This window comes from Puntigrus tetrazona, unplaced genomic scaffold (genome assembly GCF_018831695.1).
Source record: "Puntigrus tetrazona isolate hp1 unplaced genomic scaffold, ASM1883169v1 S000000008, whole genome shotgun sequence".
Classification (NCBI taxonomy): domain Eukaryota; kingdom Metazoa; phylum Chordata; class Actinopteri; order Cypriniformes; family Cyprinidae; genus Puntigrus; species Puntigrus tetrazona.
The window spans coordinates 413,508-431,636 of record NW_025047688.1 but is presented as its reverse complement, the minus strand read 5'-3'; the positions used below and the strand labels follow the sequence as shown (position 1 = coordinate 431,636).

Genomic DNA, 18,129 nt, shown 5'->3' with positions numbered 1-18,129 from the left:
TCAAGAAAATTAATAAATAAACATACGTAATGTTAAATATGTGTATATATTTATATATTTTTAATTGTACATTTAAAGATGATCGAAAAGCTTATTCTCATTACTATTACTGTTAGGAAATCTCCTTCACCAACTGTCCTTCAGAGATATAGTTTTATGTGACTCAAGATATTGTCATGCCTCAGGAAATGAGATGTTATGAAATGGCTCGCTCTGCATTTTCCCATATATATGGAGTCGGTGCGGCTAAATATTCCACAGAAAGCAGTCATTGATTATTGAAGATTTTTACAGTTCACTCTGTCAGCCAGAAACAATATACTTTTAAACTATCTGCCAATATTTCAGCGTGCTGTTTAAAGGTTAACAAAAGAACAAACCTAATGGTCCTGCATCCATCTCATCCTGTCCTTTTGTTTTCCAGAAATCGTTCATTCAAAGTCCCACAAACTCCACCCCAAATCCATTCCTCAGGTACTCCATCCATCCTGTCACGGGTCTGACAGCTGTCAGTCACAGTGTGGAGCTGTTGGACATACATTATATGTGATGTATAGAGTGGTCTGTCTGCTTCTGTTTGTCTCTCAGGTGCCGTCAGAGAAGATCCTCCGGGCAGGTAAAGTGTTACGAAACACCATCCTGTCCCTGAGCGCCTCAAATTATCAGAGACAGGAAGTACCACCTTAAAACATACAGGTAAGTGTAGTCTTATTGACTTTTTAGATATAATATATCTTATGATTTGTTATATTCTTATGTTCTTTAAGTCATTAGATACTGCTCTGCTCACTTGATTATCAGTACTGTGTGTGTGTGTTGTAGGCAGTGCTGCATGGGCACGGAGCTCGTTGATTGGCTGATGCAGCACACTTCCTGTGTTCACTCTCGTGTTCAGGCTGTAGGGATGTGGCAGGTGCTGCTGGAGGAGGCGTCCTGAACCACGGTGAGTGCGTGCGTGTCTCGTACACTATCACTCAGAAGTGAAAGAATTCATACTTTTATTCAGCGAGAGCAAAAGCCACAGATAAGATTAGAGAAAAAATCAAATAAATGTAATTCTTTAGAATTAGTTTAGAAATAGTTTCCACAAAAATATTACGTAGCACAGCGTTAATCATCATAATAAATGCTTTTTGAGCAGCAGGTCAGCATATTAAAATGATTTCTGGAGGATCGTGTGACACCCACTCGGGGACTTGTTTAGTAATTTAGCAGAAAAGGTTTAATTTAAAAAATTGAATTATGTTAAATGCTTGTATTATAGTACTTTTGCCATTAAGATGCCTTACACGCTGATGTGGCAATAAAAACAAAAAAACCAGTACTTAATAGTTAATAGTCAATAGTTATTAATGCTAAAAATTCATCTTTGACATGACAGGATTTTTTAAAAAATTATATTCAAATAGAAATGGGAATAATATTACACACTATCATTGTTTTCACATGTTTTATGAAATAAATGCACTTTAAAAAGACATTAAAATGCTTCTCAACCCCAGACTAGTTTACATGTACAGTATAATCACTTGATTTACGTGATATAAGGTTATTAAACATAATTAAATCAGTATTGAACTGATCTGAATAATGACATTGTTCTCACTGGGGAGGTACCCTTTCCTTTCAAAACATGCAGCTTATTACCTTATTTGATCCTGTAGGGTGCATATAGGTACATATTAGTGCCTTTTATAAAGGTATCCTGTCTTGTGTATTTTTTGTTCTGTGTTTGGCTGCAGTGGACCAGGAGCTGAGTTTCCAAGATAAGTATCTTTTTTATCGTTTCCTGGAGGATGAGGCGGAGGACGCAGCCCTGCCCACTGAAGAAGAGAAGAAAGAGAGCGATGAGGAACTACAGGACACCCTCCTGCTCCTCTCTCAGATCGGACCTGACGCCCATCTGCGAATGATCCTCAGTAAACAGTACGTTCTTCCTCAAAGCCTGCTAAAACGAGTCATTTACGTCCCCCCTTGAGGACTCTGGGTTATCACGAGATGTGCCTCCGAGCGATCTGATCTCTATCTCCTCCCGTTTGGCCGCTTTCCTGAGAACTTTCCCACAATTCCGATAGTCTGAAGGTCTCCAAAGGCAGATTAGACTTTTGTATGCATGCTGTAACCGAAAGAGAGACGTCCTGGGAGATTTAATATCTGCACGAGGACAAAACTTTTTCGAATGTCAGAATAAGTTTCAAAGTCATCCCTGCTCCTCTCTGCAGGCCTGGCCAGAGGACTGTAGATGACCTGGAGATCATTTATGAGGAGCTGCTGCATATTAAAGCCTTATCACATCTGTCCACGACTGCACGCATTAAATGAAGTTAGAGAAAACACATTTTTGAGTAAATAACACACACACACACAGCAGCTTTAATGTGTGTGCATTGTTACACACACACACACACAAAAATATAAAATTGCCTTTTCTCCTCAGGTGAAGAGGGAACTCGCTGGTGTTCTGATATTCGAGTCCCACGCCAAAGCAGGCACAGTGTGTAAGACTCAAAACCATCCCGACCTTCTAACTTCACTCACAAAATGAAGTCAAGGCGCTCAGATCTAAATGAGCGCTGAATATCAGCGCAGTTATTATTTGTCTCACGAGTGTCTGTGCTCCTCATCAGATCGCCTGGTGTTCATTATCGATCTCTTTTGTCCCTAGTGTTTAATCAAGGGAGGAGGGCACGTCATGGTACATCATCCTGAAGGGCTCCGTCAACGTGGTGATCTATGGAAAGGTCAGGCTAGAAATTCCCACAATGCTGCCACATTCAACAGACTAATTAAAGCGTTTAATGTGTGATAATGCGGACCGCTAATCGCTCTCAAGCCAATTACAGCGCATGCAGACTGTGCCAGGAAGTGTGTGTGCAAATTGAATTACAGCTGCAAGACGTTTTCATGAGTGTCTGTGCTCTTCGGGGGTTTGTCTGGGTCACGTCTGGTTGCAGGGTGTAGTTTGCGCGTTACACGAGGAGATGACTTCGGGAAGCTGGCTCTGGTGAACGACGCACCTCGGGCAGCGTCGATCGTACTGAGAGAAGACAACTGCCACTTCCTGAGAGTGGATAAAGAAGACTTCAACAGGATCCTCAGGGTCAGCGCTCATTATTCACAACACAACAAATCACAAAAGTGCTTGTCATATACTCTACACTGTACAAAGTTCACTCAATGATTCATTTTCTTTAAAGCCCTCTAATCTGCAGCGATCGGTCGATTGGGCTCGTTTTTATGCCTGTGTTAGACGATAAAGCAGTGTTTGTGAGCACAGTGCTGCTTCCTGTACAGCGTCACTAGGGAAACGGATATTTTCACGGCTTCAATAGCGGCACCTAGTGGTGAAGAATGAGTTTACATTTTCATTCAGACCAACATGGAAAGGCCAACAAGTGGGCAATGTTGACGCCAACGTAAAATGCTTGGGATTTGTTTTTGAAAATGACTCATTTTCAATGATTTTAGTCGCACGCTTTCTTTTAAAAAAGACAATAATTTTATACTTTTCCCACTTTAGATTTAAAACTTTGCAGGATGTTTTCTTTGTCATTTAAGCTCATTCTCAAAAATCCATTATAGAGGCACTTTCATTTGATTCAGTGATGTTCTATAAAAAAAAAATCAATAGATAATAAATAGAATATTAAATCAAATAATGCACTTTGGCTGTTGTTTGAGGATATTTTTGAGCTTACTGAAATATATAACAAATGTATACTGTCTTAAATGGTTTTTAGACAAAACTAAACTCTCCAGTGTTTGAAGATTAGTTTAGTTTAGTTTAGTTTATATTTTCTGTTTTACCATTAGTTTCTATTTAGCTTTAGTTTATTTTATTTCAATTTTAGGTTTAGTTTTAGTTTACACAATTTAAACTTTTGTTTTAGCTACTAGGCCAAATCAACTTTTCAAATAGTTTTCATCTAATATTTAGATTTTAAGTTTCTTTTCTTTTCTTTTCTTTTCTTTACCAGTTTCAATATCAGTTTTTGAATGCTTTTACTTTTACTTTTGGCATTTAATTTTTTTAATAGTTTTAGTAACTTTGTATTGCTTTTGTCACTTTAATTAGGTATTTCTCACATAGTTATTATTTCTACTTATTGCATTATTTAGCTTTAATGTTCTTTCATTTAAAGCAAACATGAATTAGAAAAAGTGGCCTTAGCAACTAGCTAAAATATTTCATATTTTTATATTTTACTAAAAATGCACTTGGTTTTCTAGTATGTGCACTTACCTATATTTACTTAGCTAAGAAAGTAATATAAGGTAACTACATGGGTTTAGGTTGCTGTTTAATATCTAGTAGTTATTACCCAGTTATTGTAATTAATACTAGTACAAGAAGTATGTACAGTACATGCAGAACCGTGATACCTACATTAGAATTTCCTTGCAAACCTAAATTTTTCATTTTAAAAACTAATATAAATGAAGAGCAGAAAACAAGTGTGCAGCAGACACGTGAACTTCTTCAATACTGTTTAAAAGCGTCCCAGAATGCAACTCGCGAAGTGTATGTCCACAGAATATACATAGACAAAGAGCGAGTTCAAAAGATAACAGTGTACTGTTGCTAGCGCACTTGCTAATGTGCTGTTGGCGTAATGACTATTAATAGTCTAATAGTGTTGCGTTTGTGTATATAACGGTCTGTCCAGCAGCAGCACAGCAGAATCTCTGACAATAGAGAGCTGAGCTCAGAAACGCTGTGTAAGCGGATGCTCGGCCTGATAGCGAGGGGGTCTCTGGCACACACACAAACAGGATGCCTACTATCTAAACAAATGCAGGCAGATTTAGTGAGATTTCCCAATCTAGACTCATTTATTGCATACTTACAGCATGATGCAACCGGACAAAACAACCTGCGTTCACTATATCAGTTAACATGTATGAAAACTGCAACCGATTGAAATGGTCTTTAAATGCAATCTTTAACATGGCACTGAGTAGATTTATTATTCTTTTTTACAGTCGGTTTCTGTGTAAACCTTAAAGGAACACTTCACGCAAGAAATGAGAAGTTCCAAAAGGAAGGTGTTTTGAAGAAAGTTTGTAATCAGGCTGTTTTGGTCACCATTGACTTTTCCATAGTAGGAAAAAAAATACTATGGGAGTCGATGGTGACCCAAAGCAGCCTGATTACAAACATTCTTCAAAATATCTTCCTTTGCAACTACTCGAGGACGGGTAAATGATGACAGGACGTTTGGGTGAAAGTCTTGAACACCAACTACTGAACATTATTATTTAAAAAAAAAAAAAAAGATACAGTTGATTAAATACGGCTGCGTACTGTATGTTGTTACTATGACGACTTGCCTCTGTCTTCTCTGTGCAGAAATGAGTTATTAAATCTCAAGTGTACTTTTTAAAAGGAAAGTGTTATATTAATTTAGGCATTCAGATAAAAATAGGTTGAGAAGCTGTCTCCCTCTACTGGTAAGGATTCTGAATTACAGCGAGCGTTACAGAGGTGACCAACACCTACATTTAATCATTCATAAATATATGATCATACTACTATATGATCTGAGCTCATCAGTGCTGTAACAGTGAGCTTGTTGCCTGTTGCTCCCAAAACTACTGACGCCAGAAACAGAATAGATGTTAGTACGTCACATAGTACATTTCTTTTTCTACATCTGTTCATTCTGTTTCAGGATGTGGGAGTTTAACACGGTCCGTCTGAAGGAACATGAGGAGGATGTGTTAGTTTTGGAGAAAACTAGCAACAGGGGCTCCAGTTCCTCTCCTCTCAAGTACATTTCTGTTCATCTGTAATATATATGATTTAACTGTAAACCGCTGTGTATATCTAGAACCTCAAACCTGTTCTTCAGGTATACTGTGATGTCAGGGACCCGGAGAAGATTCTGGAGCATCTTCTGAGACGATGAAACTCGACTCCCAGTTCACTGAGTCAGGTACTTTGCAATGCGTTCAGTAAGAGGCATCCGTGCAGGAAACGGTGAAACGAGGCAGAGAAGCGAAGCTGTATTGTCTATTTGACGCTTTGTGAGAATTAATTAATTGAGAATTTATGCGTGTGCATTGTTAGCCTGAAATATGAGCAGAACAGACCATCACAGCAGTTTACATAAGGTTTCAATAAATAAACACGCTAATGGAAATATTTGGGATTTTTAGAATCTTCCAGGACTGGAATAAAGAACATTTCTAACATAAAATGTGGATGTCATTCCTTCTTTCCTTTTTTCTTTTGTCCTCTCATGCTTGCTTTCTTGAGAGAAAATTCTTTGTCAGCAAGGATGCGTGAGACTTTGAACGTTGCGGTGAAAAACATAAAAGAAAAAATTGACTGTGTTGCAAATAAATGATGTTATTTTGATCTCTGTATTCATAAAAACTGTTTGCAACATTGAGCAGCAAAATAATCATATCATATGATTTCTGAAGAAGACTGGAGTTAATGATGCTGAACATTCAGTTAAGCATTATAGTATATTACGTATAGTATTTACTATTAAAAATAACCTTATTATGTTCACTGTTCCTGTGTACCATGTATTTTCTATTAATCAGTCAAAACGGTAAAAATGGTGTGAATGTTGCAAAACAGTTGAGAATACTGTACATTAAAGTAACTTGACGTTATCGCTGAAGACCAGCAATAATAATTTTCCTTTTGATTACATAATAATGCCAATATATACATGTCAGAGTTGAGCTGGTATGAGAGGAACTGGACGCGATGTCGTAATAGCTGCCCAACCAGTGTGAACCGTCTTTGATCAGTCCTTCAGGGGCTTGGAGTAATCTATCGAGTCAGTGTTTCTCGGATGCTCAGATTATGCAAGCGTAATAGCTGCAGTCCCTCAGATATTTTGATGAATGATCAAAATATTTTCTATGTATAAAACTTGCAAATATTGTCACGCCCCTTATCAGTGTAAAATGATCACAAATTAAAAGGATGCATGCCAATATTGTCACAAAAAGGGTTAATGAGGCTACAATATAATTGCATTTTATTGTTCGTACCGTGCTTTGTGTAAGCATGCGTGTTCTTGTTGTGAAAAAGCACATCGGACAAGCATGCTGTATAAATAAATTAGCGAATTGCAAATTGTGACCAACATTTAACTATCCCGTCTTTTTCCCCGGTCTCTGTAGATCCCGCTCTAGATGACTTTTTGCTTATGCACTGTGTGTTTGTCCCAAACAGTCAGCTGTGTCCTCTTCTCATGGCCCAATATCCTTTACAGCTGTGATGACTGAGGTCTTTATGAACACTGCTTTATTCAAACGAAGTCTGCGGTCCTTAGCGCTATCACCTATCATGCTCAGCCGTCTCAGGGCAGCGACCAGGAGCGGATGGATTACTCTCTCAATAACAAGCGCCGGGTGATTCGTCTGGTCTTACAGTGGGCCTCCATCAACACAGACCACCTGCAGGAGGAGGACAGCTCTTTCAGCTTCCTCCAGGTCACCAGCTCTGCTCTTAACCCGTTCACACAGCTGAACTCTCTGGTGCTGCTGGGGTTTAATGTGCGTGTTGTTTGTTGCAGGAGTTTTATGAGGCGGTGTGTGAAGACTCCAGACTCCTTCTAGCTCTGAAAGACCAGCTGCCCGAACTAGAGAAGATCATCAAGCAGAAGTAAGGGTCTCGCAACCCTGCTGATAGGAAATTAATAGAACAATTTATTGAAACTTAAAATCTGGGTATCGATTCTGAGAAATCAGGCTTTTGTTGCTCATATACTATGATATAGTTATAATTTGAAAACATGAATTCACAGGAATTGCTCATATTACCAAATTTGGTATTGTTCAAATAAGGTGGGATGGGGATTAATTGAGAAGCAACAATTTTCTGTAATTATTTTAGGAAAAATATGTTTTATTTGTTATCTTGTCTTGCAATGTACTTCATAAAAATGTGTTATGTTTATATAATAAATTCATTTATACAGAGCAAATATAATATGCTTATATATATATATATATATATATATATATATATCACACTTCAAGTAGTATTCTAAATAAATCAATGATAATCACTGGAAATTAAGCCTGCATTTATTTATACATAATAAATATACACAGTACATTATGCAAACAAACAAACAAAAATCTTAATTAATTGTTTGACTGCACTAATATAAATATCAGTTGTCCCTCAATGTCTCCCAATAATATCTTTTAATAAGATGATATTTAAATGGTTAGTTTTATTGTCAGAGCTCTGTAGTTTTTATGTGCCATACGTTTCATGCAGTGCAAAACGACTTAGAGATGAATAATAAATAATGAAGCCCGATGTATCCTGTTTCATACTCATGTTTCAAACATAAAATAATGGATAATCGAGTTGCTTTAATTCCAGTAAATTTTCATCTTCGTCTTTCACCTTCTAAATAAAGAAGGGCATGTAGCAGATTTTGTACAATAGGCCTTTCGTAAGTAATATGCAATAATGCACAGGTGTGCAATACAGCAGTTTGTTTCTATATCAGACTGACGATGTTTAGAGAAACCTCTGACTTGCTGCACGATCATAAACTCTCATTGCATTTATTCACAGCTGTGATGAAGGCCCCTCTCAGAAGAAGGTGAGGTGATAATAAAAACAAGCTTCTGTAGTCATGTCCTCGGTGCTGAACGAGCGTCATGTGATAGTCCTTCTCTCTCATTTCAGCACAAAGTCCTGTCAGTTCAGCACAGGAACGACAGACTGCAGAAGAGACAGCCAATCAAAAGCACGGACGAGAGTGAGTCTGTCATTTATTTAGAGTGCAGCCATGTAATGAAATAATACATGTCCCACTTTTATATGTCCCCAATACTTACATAGTAACTAGTATGTAGTATGTAGTATAGATGTATGTAGTATGTAACCACAGTGTAAGTACACATTGGCACATAGTATGTCCCTAACTCTCTGAATGGAAGTGTACACATTTGTACTTTCTACACATATCATTCTGAGAGTTAGGGACACTTAAAGGTGCTGTATGTGGGATTTTGACTCTACTAAAGCACATAAATACCATAATATATATGCAGATATTTAAGAAACACGTTGAGCTAACATACGTTTATGTCTGAAAAACAACGCTACAGTCTGTTACTCTTTCAGAACCCCGGGTTGCCAGTCGACAGAAAACGGCACGTGTTTTATTTCAGTCATGGAAGGTGGAAAACGAAAGGGGTCTGAGTGGGAATCTGGCAATATGCTCGCGCGTGTCGGGTTTGAGTAGGAGGGGTCGGGTGAAAAAAAAGATTAGCTAAGATTTTCAGCATTTTGCATGCAATGCAATACCTAGTTGAACTGCTCTGTGCCAATCCTGCATACAGCAGCTTTAATAAAGCATAATTTTTATTCATGTATTTTGAGTGGGATCAACAATTAAAGAGATATCGGTCATGGAACAGAAGAGGCAAAAGTAAAATAATCAACAAAAAATAAAGTGGAAGAGGTTCAAAAGAGGTCAACACTTTAGGACAAAGACATAGATGTGATCCGATGACGGAAGTTAATATTGTTTTGTGATTAAAAGCTATGTTTAATGGTAAAGTGTGTGTGTGTTGAAGTCCTGTTTAAGGTGTACTGGGCGGTGATCATACCTACTCCACGATCCGAGTGCCTGTCGCTGCGTCTGTCAGAGAGGTCATCAGCGCCAGTACCGATAAACTGAGCTCAGGAGACGACCTTCTGCTCATCCACCTCAACTCAGCCGGGGGTGAGCTCACACACTCACACACATTCATATGGCTGTACTGACAGCCATTTCCTCTGTTTTTCGTTGTTGTTTGATTAATTGCAGGGTGATTCATTCTATTGTCTTATGTCTTTGACCTCTGGCTGACAGTATGAGCTCTTTTCTTCACCCCTGTGTCTGTAGTATTTCCCATTCTCACTGATAGTTAGGTCTGCTGCACTGTGACCCACTGCTTTAAATACACTGAAGCATTCACAGCAGCACAGGTTTTTTACAGAAAAAACACTTAAGTGCGAAGAAAATTGTATGTTTTGGGGCAATTGTTAATTGTAATGAAATGAAAACCTATTGTAGTTTCAAATTATATTTAGTGCATTTTGCTGAACTTTATTTTTTTAGCCTTTACATTTTATATGCAGTTCTGTTGTCTGGTGTGTACTAAAATTGTAAGAATGCTAAAACTAAAATGTACATTAATGCAATTTCTGCTGAAACGTACATGTCATGTGCTTCAGATATATTTGCAATTATAGTTTGCAGGGCTTGACGTACATTTACCAGCCTCTGTGGCTAGTGGTTTTCTATATTTACTAGCCACTCAGCATTTTCACTGGCCACAATTTGTGGGAAATTACATTTTATATGACTTAATACTGCACACAAATGTTTCCAAGTCGTTTGGCCTATTTAAAGAGCATTTTCTCCTTGATAATTTAGTTATAATAAAAAAATGCATGCATTTATTATGAATAAATGCATGCATTTTTTTATTATAACAAATTCTTACATTTTATCAATAGTTTTTAAGATTTTAAGCATATACTTAGATCTGAAGTGCACATTAAATGCAATCTTTTTGTTAAAAATTTAAGATAAAACTGTGACACTTTGGGATTTTTAGTAACAACGTTCAATAAAAGCTGATGCAAGTTGGATATCTACGTTTTGGTTCTTTGGTTCTTTCGTGAACAGCAGGTGCTTGTGCAAAATTAGCTAACAAAATATAATTTCTAAATGAATAGTATACACAAATATGTCATTGTATTTATTTCTTTTGAAAATGTATCCGTGAGTTGAAACTTTAGAATCACCTCATTTGCTCACAAATGGATGCTCTGCAGTGAATGGGTGCCGTCAGAACGAGTCCGGACGTCTGATAAAAACATCACAATAATCCAACCCGCTTAATGTTCTGACGGCACCCATTCACTGCAGACCATCCATTTGTGAGTGATATTTCTCCAAATCTGGAGAAGAAATAAATATACCCTGATATGCCCCAATTTTCATTTTTGGGTAAACTAATCCCTTTAACTTCTTGTTTGCTTGTCGACATGTAAATATTGCAAAATAGCGTAGTTATTTTTAATAAGTAACTTCATGCATTAGGCGTTTGACAAGCGTCTGATTACTGACATCTTTAAAAGCCGAATGACTGATGTGTGTTTGTGTTTCTCAGATAAAGAGCTTCTAAAGCCATCCGATGTGTCCATCTTCTCATCGCTGACCATTAATGGCCGTCTGTTTGTCTGCCCGAGGGACCAGATCGACTCTTTGGTGTGTAAGAGCCCCCGGAGAGTGCCTTTACGACACACACGGGCTGTAAACACGCAGGATCAAACGTACATTAGCTTACTGACTGGCTGATTAACTGACGAATCGATCGGCTCGTTCACACAGACTCCGCTGCCGGAGCAGGAAGGGCCGTCTGCGGGCTCCATGACCACGTTTGAGCTCATGAGCTCCAAAGATCTGGCTCATCAGATGACTCTCTACGACTGGGAGCTCTTCGACTGTGTACACGAGGTACAGACACTTCGGTTCTAAAACGACCCTCACTTAAAGGGACGGTTCACCTAAAAAAAGAAGATCCCGTCTTTGTTGACGCGCACCCTCATGTCAGTCCAAACTTTAAATACTTTATGTACGTAGTATTTAAGACCAACTAAGATAAAGTGGAACCTATATATTTTAGTTTACCATAAATGTGTAGCAGTGTATTCAGCAGTACTTTAACCATACTTCAAATAAGATAACACAAGCTGTTATTATCAAATTTTAACCTACAATGTGTTTTGATTTCATCTGTTTCACTCCATCTTAATCGTCTAAAAATACCACACTTAAATATATTCTCAAGTGCTCTTTTCAAAGAATGCTGCGGTCTTGCTTTTTCACGGGAGTTCTCAAAGGACCTTTATTATAACGCGCGCGCATTTTATGTGTCATTTTATGAATGCCCGTCTCCGTTCCCGTGTCTGCGTTTTAGCACGAGCTGATCTACCACACGTTTGGCCGTCAGCACTTCAAGAAGACCACGGCTAATCTGGATCTGTTCCTGCGGCGCTTTAATGAGGTTCAGCTGTGGGTGGTCACCGAGGTTTGTTTGTGTCCCGCGCTCGGCAAACGCGTCCAACTGCTCAAGAAGTTCATCAAGATCGCTGCGCAGTGAGTCTTCGCTCGTAAACATGTGACGTGTGTGTCTGTGTGTGTGTGTGTGTGTGATGAGTCATTCTGCTCAGAGGAGTGTTAATGGTATATGTACACGTCTTGTCCCTTTAGCATGCGTGTGCTTGTTATAGAAATAACAATCTAAAAGAATATACTTACTGTGAATGCAAACTGAATATAATGTTTTGGGTGCCTAATTGCATTTAACTGCAAGTAAACGAAAATGTAGGTAACACTTTTTATTTTAAGGCTTAATTAATCATGTGTACTTACTATATGGTTAGGATTAGGGTTTTTTATTTATTTTTTATTATAATGACACTTTAAAATACATTATTTGTTTGCTAGCACTCTATTGCTTTATTGTTTATTATTACTGGATGTAGCAATAACTACATTGGAATGTATTTGTAATTACGGAGATGCAACTTTAAATGTAAAATATATTCGCTTTAAATGCAATACTGTATAACAAACTACAAACTGTACTCCGCGTGTGCTTCAGTATGTTAGTGAGCACATCCAAATAAGACAAAAGATCACTGAAACGTGAACGTGTTATAAAGCAGCCCAGGTAAGCGTTTCCCACTTAGTAGTTGTGCGTCTAGAACGCTCTTCTCTGAATTATGTGTGTTCTCGCTCTTTTTAAGCTGCAAAGAGTTTAAGAATTTGAACTCGTTCTTTGCCATTATCATGGGCCTTGGAAACCCTGCGGTCTGTCGACTCGGTCAGACATGGGAGGTGAGTATTCACTACACACACACACACACACACACACACACACACACACACACGTGCTGCGCACGCACGACATACAACTATTCGAAAATCTGGAAACTGACGGTGCAATATAAAATTAAAGCAATGCATTCTTAGCAATGCATATTAGTCAAAAATGAAGTTTTGATGTATTTACAATATTGACAGTGTCTTCATGGTACATGAGCTTAAATACAGATTTTTGGCATAAAAGAAAAATCAGTAATTACAATTGCTGCCGCTTTGTGCTCCAGGGTCCCCTGTACAGAACAGACCCGTCATGACCGACTGCTTGGCACTGATTCTCTGATATGTTTTTCTCACAGAAACTGCCCAGCAAGTTCAAGAAGTTTTATGGAGAGTTTGAAAACCTGATGGTGAGTCGAGCTCGCTAGTGAACGTGTCACCTAACGTTAAAGAGGCTTTCAGAGAGCTGTCGTCTTTCTCACTGCAGGATCCTCCAGAAATCACCGAGCGTGACGACTTACAGTGGCCAAGTTAGAACCACCGATCATTCCCTTCATGCCTTTATTAATTAAAGGTGAAGTCACACGCGACAGGTCAAATGCTGCTTTATCATTAACATTTGACACATTTTTCATTAAATAATAATAATAAAGTCAGAAAAACTAACTAAATATCACAGATGAAATTATAGGAATTGCTCCAGTATTGTATATTTTAAAATATATGTTTTCATACAGAATATTATGTTGTCAAATGTAGTTTTATATATATATATATATATATATATATATATATATATATATATATATATATATATATATAACTACATTTGACATACATGTTTTTTATTAGTAGCATAAAAACGCTGGTATTTTTAATTACCGTAACTAATAAAAACATGTTGATTTAATTAATTTGCCACACATCTATATGGTCTTATTATATATGTTTTTAATATAAAAAATACAGTGTAACTTATTTTGTCAATAAATTTTAATTTGCTGCTTATTAACAGCTAATATTCTAGTAATATAGTAATATTCTAATAAGTTAACTAATAATAACATAAAGTGTCACCTTTATGTTTAATAATTATTGATTAAATATTTATAAATGACATAATAAAATAATATCTGTAATAAATAATGCATCTATTTAAATGCGTATGTTAATTTTTAATTCATACTAAATTAAATTACATATAATTTGTACTTTTCTGTACTTTTGGATATTTATTCCCACATAATTCAGGCAGTATGCAGTATGCAGTTATTAGTTGTTATTAACCCGAATAACCTGAAGTCAAAATCTTCAACCTGGTCTCGCTAAAAGGTGCGCTTATGGCGTGAGACCGCAAACAAGATGCAGATCTGATCGCTGCTTGAACGCTGGTCATGTCCATTTCTGCCCTTTCAGACATGACTTTCACACACGAGGGTAACAAGACGTTCACTGACAGACTGGTGAACTTCGAGAAAATGGTACGTTTGCACAGGGTTCATTTCGCCTTCCCCCGTTTAAAACGGGCCTCGCTCAATATTCCTTGTGTTTTGTTTTTCAGAGAATGATTGCAAACACGGTGAGAATCATGAGATACTGCCGGAGCCAGCCATTCAGTAAGACCCCCCACATAAACTTGACGTCACTCTCGCGCTTGAGTTCGTCTGATTCGGTTCCTCTCTGTTTTCGTCGCTCAGATCAAGAAGCCCCGCAGGTGACCGGTAAAAGCCACCAGGACGCGCGGGGCTACGTGCGTCACATCGGTGTGATCGACAACCAGCGCACCCTGTCCCAGCTGTCCCACAGACTGGAGCCGCGGCGGACCTGATCCGCTCCCCTCAGAGCCAGTCAATAAGCTAGAGCGCCGTGTGCACGCGCCAGGGCCTCCCTGTCTTTGGCTGCTTGTGTGAAAGCGTGGCTTCATCTCAGTGATGTTGTGTGCGACCTTTCTTATATTCTGCCACGGATCAGATGCTCCTCTGCTTTCGGATCGTGTGCGTAACGGCTGGACGCCTCACGTGCTGGAGTTTGGAGTCGCTGGTTTGTCCTGGCCTGAGCTTTTGGAGACCTTTTTTTTTTTGTTGTTTTAAAAGGAGATTCTGAGCTTAAAAATGCAGTTTAAAATTTTTTTTTTTTGAAAGAAATTTATATACTCAGCAAGGATATATTAAACGTAATAAAATAAGTAAATAAATCAAAATAAAATCGATTTTAAATTAATATACTCAGCATTAAAGTGAATGAAATAAATTAAAATAAAATTGAATCTTTTGAGCTTTGTATTCATCAAATAATTCACAGTCTCAGCAAAAGCAAACTAATTAAGAGTTAATTAACAGGTAATTCCATTTTTAAAACATTCTCTAATTTTTTTAAATCTACATTCCAATTAATATCAATCAAACTACACTGTTTTAATTAAATAACAATTAAATTAAATAATACCTTCAAAAATACAGATAACTAAAAATAAAAATAAATAAATATATATATATATATATATATATATATATATATATATATATATATATATATATATATATATATATATATATGTATATGTGAAAAAAAAAATGCAGCCTTGGTAAGCATAAGAAACTTCTTTCAAAAACATATTTCCAAAAGATATTACCAACTCCAAATTTTTGAATGATAGTGTTTAATATCAATCATCTCAAAGCATTTACATTTTAATTTCTACATATATCTATTTTTTAAATTATGACTCATGGAAGTGAAGAAGGACTGGATGTTAATTTTATCAAGATATTTATGTTATCTTAAGCATGAAGAAAAAACTCTAAATGGTGAAATGAGAAATTATGAGCACATTTCAAAAGCCTGTTGTTGGCTTGTCTGTAAACTTTATACCTCTGTGTGTTTATTGTGTAAATAAAACTGTCATAAGATTACAGACACGTCTTTTTTTCATTCATAGTTGTCCTTTTCAATTTGTCTCAGTCGATTTTTTTATAGTTTACTAAATTTTCTTTAGTAGGCATGTCCCAAAACCTGTTATCACATGCTCAAAAAATATGTTATATTATTCTTTGTGACCCTGGGCACCAAAACCAGTCATAAATAGTACAGGTATATTTGTAGAAATAACCAACAATACATTAAAACAAAATAATTATGCCAAAGGTCATTAGAATATTAAAGATCTAAGTAAAGTAAAGATATTTTGTGAATGTCATACTGTAAATATATACTCAAAATATATCAAAACTTAGTTTTTGATAATAATATGCATTGCTAAGGACAACTTTAAAGTCAATTATGCAATAATTAGATTTTCTTTGCATCATCAGATTCCAGATTAGTTGTATCTTGGCCATCAACGGAAAGCTTATTTATTCATGATGATGCATTCTTAAGAAACCGCACACTTATGACAGGATCTGTGCTTCAGGGTCACATATTAGACAATACGTTTTGATTATATACATATTTTCAGATATAATCTAATAATCTAAGAGTGTATATTATTAAAATTACTGATTGTGAATACATACTTTAAAAATAGGGTTTAGTTTTTTTTATTAATATGTTTATAATTAATCTATAATACTGTTTGTGTAATATATATATATAGATCTGTTTTTTAATTATATTTTATATTTTATTTGTTTTTAATTATATATATATATTTTATGTTTATAATTAATCTATAATACTGTTTGTGTAATTAAAAAAATAAATAAATAAATAAATATATATATATAAATGACCAGAATAGATCCGTTTTTTAAATTATCTTTTTTATTAATATGTTTATAATTAATCTATAATACTGTTTGTGTAATAATAATAATAAAATTAAAAAATAAAAAATATATATATATATATATATATATATATATATATATATATATATATATATATATATATATATATATATATATATATATATATATATATATATATATAAATGACCAGAATAGCTCTGTTTTTAAAACGGCGTGTCCGGGTTCCGGGTGTTTCCGGGTGGTCCGCCGGGTGTCGCTGTTTCTCTCCGGGCCGCTCGCTGCGTCACAGCCCAGAAGCTGGCGGCTCTGATCAGGAAGAAGTTGTTACACGTGAAATCGGCGCAGCGTGAAACCGGGAATTTCTGAGTCACGAGCTCAGGCGAGATCTTCCTGACCGCCGTCCATCTCTCCGGGAAGACTGCCAGCGGGGTACGGGGTGCTGGTACGTGTGTGTGTGTGTGTGTGTGTGTGTGTGTCGTGAGGTTACACTGTAATAACACTGCGTGTGTGTCGCTGGGATGATGATCGATTACGAGCTCGTGGATCTGTTGGGATCTGTCTGGACTTGTTCCTCGACCATCACAGTTTCTGATGAAATAATCCGGATACGATCACTTACTAAAAACGAACCACTCTTTGATTCCTAGATACGCTTTTCTTCTTAAAGTCGTGTAAACATTTGCCAACGTTTCGTAGAACAGTTAATGTTTGCAATAATTATAGCAGCCTATGCATTATCATTATAAAAAAGAGCATCAGGTGATGCTTTAATCTTCACGTGCTGCTTGAAACAAGTTACGCGTGTTCATGCATGGTTATTATAATATAATAATGCGTTTATGTTTTGATAAGCCATCCAGTTGGGTTTTAGTTGAAGAATTGTATAGAAATAGCGTGAAAATCATTCCTCGTCGTGTGACGCGCAGGCCTTCATTCCCAGATGAATGAGAAAAAATCACAATTATTCTGCCACTTTTGCTTTCAGTTCCGGTTGAGAAAGCGCGTGCTGAGATATGAAGCTCATAATTCAGTGAGGAAACGGAAGAATCACCTAAGTGTCTGGACACTTCGAAATGCACGAAGACCGATGCATTAGATGCAGATAAACCGATGGACAGGTGAACTGATGCGGCGGCTAGAAACAAATATTGTTAAAAAGCAGACAAACACTCTTGCATTTACTGTTATTTGATCGTCTGCATATTTAATGTGCACCCGTGGTTCCTTGAGCAGGGTTTTAAAAAGAATAAAAGTAAGTAAGCGATGTTAGTGAAGAAACTGAAAGTTTCAGGGTGTCAGTGCTCTTCCCGCAAGCTAAATATAACATGAATCGTCCCAAACCGAGGACGAGGGGGCCCCTCTGTGAGAATAGAGCTGGGGCCGCCAAGTGCGCGCTCGCCAGCAGTCCGGCACGACCCTCGAAAAACATAATTGCTCCAGAGACAATGAGACGATAACTATACACTAACAAGGGTTTAGCTTTGTCTTCCTCTGCTAATTTGTGA

General features: G+C 36.9%; 1 pseudogene; it reads left to right on the top strand.

Annotated features, from left to right (window-relative positions):
- Positions 1–15,219, top strand: part of LOC122332279 — a 39,934-nt pseudogene extending 24,715 nt beyond the window's left edge.
- Positions 15,220–18,129: the final 2,910 nt, after the last annotated feature.